This window comes from Schistocerca piceifrons, chromosome 2 (genome assembly GCF_021461385.2).
Source record: "Schistocerca piceifrons isolate TAMUIC-IGC-003096 chromosome 2, iqSchPice1.1, whole genome shotgun sequence".
Classification (NCBI taxonomy): domain Eukaryota; kingdom Metazoa; phylum Arthropoda; class Insecta; order Orthoptera; family Acrididae; genus Schistocerca; species Schistocerca piceifrons.
Genome location: NC_060139.1, coordinates 255087707 through 255089174, shown reverse-complemented (window position 1 = coordinate 255089174; position 1468 = coordinate 255087707). Strand labels below are relative to the sequence as shown.

The 1468-nt window shown below is 44.8% G+C and overlaps 1 non-coding gene across 1 annotated transcript; it reads right to left on the bottom strand.

Annotated features, from left to right (window-relative positions):
• Nucleotides 1–227: 227 nt before the first annotated feature.
• Nucleotides 228–300, bottom strand: Trnam-cau. Its single transcript has one exon. It is a non-coding gene; the product is annotated as a tRNA-Met (tRNA).
• Between the last annotated feature and the right edge of the window lie 1168 nt (nt 301–1468).

The window sequence follows — 1468 nt, the reverse complement described above, 5'->3', positions numbered from 1 at the left end:
TTGCAAGCATCTTTGCACATACTGACTGGCAAGGCGCGCACCTCAAACGTCGCAGAGCAATGCTTTTGGCTTCATGCTCTGCCGGGAGAAGAGGAAAAGGGAAGCTGTAAGTAGCAATAACAGGAAGTAAACATTTTCCCGCTGAAGCGTTGAAACGTTGTGGATAACAAACAAGAAATACGTTGGCACCCTAGCAACAGCGCCACCATCAGTCACAGAAAATTAAATGCCCCGGGTGAGGATCGAACTCACGACCTTAAGATTATGAGACTTACGCGCTGCCTACTGCGCTACCGAGGCACGGGTGCACCACTTGTCCTGGAAACTGTGTAAATACCGTACCCAATATTAGACGTAGAGACACTGTACTTGCTGCATAACGTGTTCTGTTGCTACACGTGCACTGCCGGCCCAGTTGATTGCGTTGTTGCTGCAGCTGTTGCAACGATAGGCAGCACTCCTTGTCGTTAAAGCTCAGTGCCTCGGAGGCACCTGGACACAGCAACTTGTGAGGCCAAGCCGACGCTAGTCTGTAGAACATCATGCGAGCGTCCTAGTGGGGACCCGCGAGTGCTGCGTTCTCGGTTCTTCTCAAGGGAACCCAGCTATACATTCTTGTGGATCGTGCATCTCAAGCGCGCAAGCCACGCGGCAGCATTATCGCGGGAAAAGCAAAATGATGCATCGGCCGGGAATCGAACCCGGGCCACCCGCGTGGCAAGCGAGCATTCTACCACTTTTTTTTAATTTTTTTTTATTTGGGCCTCCCAACTCCCCTTATAGCTCTCCTTGCTCTCACCAAAATATGTCTTCATCGGCGAGCTTCAACGCTATCATATCTGTTGTGGTATACGCTCGTCGCCGACGGCTGCTCTCGTGGATCATGGCGTGAAAATCAAAAAATTCTTCCACAAACTCTAATCTTTTGTCCATCAATGAAATGCACAATAAAAGACAATGTTCCTCTTGAAACAATGAAAATGGCAAAATAAAAGATCCATCCTAAAAGATGCCACAGACGACGAGTAACTAAAAGTCGTAGGAGAGTTCTTCGTTATACAAAAAACACACAATAAATGTCCACGTCCATTCTTGGAGAAAAGGATGCACGTGGAGAAGACAAACTAAAAACTCACTCCTAAGATCATAAGAAGAAGGTAGTAAATGGTAATTAAAATAATATTGTCACTTCCATGTGGAAAACGAAATGCACCACTGCCATAAGTCAAATAAAGGAATTAAAAGATAATCTTCTTCTGTAGGGCATAATTGTCTCACAGATCCATCAAAACCATCTGGTCAAATCCAAACAAAAATGAGTGAAAAAACGAAAAATAATAGATAGCATCTTCAGTCTTAGATGGAGTTTTCAATGTACCAATTATTGAACATCTTCGCTAACCATGTTTTAACGCCGCACACAGAAAATTGGCAAAAAGTTCGTTATAATGTTTCAGCCGCTGTACAT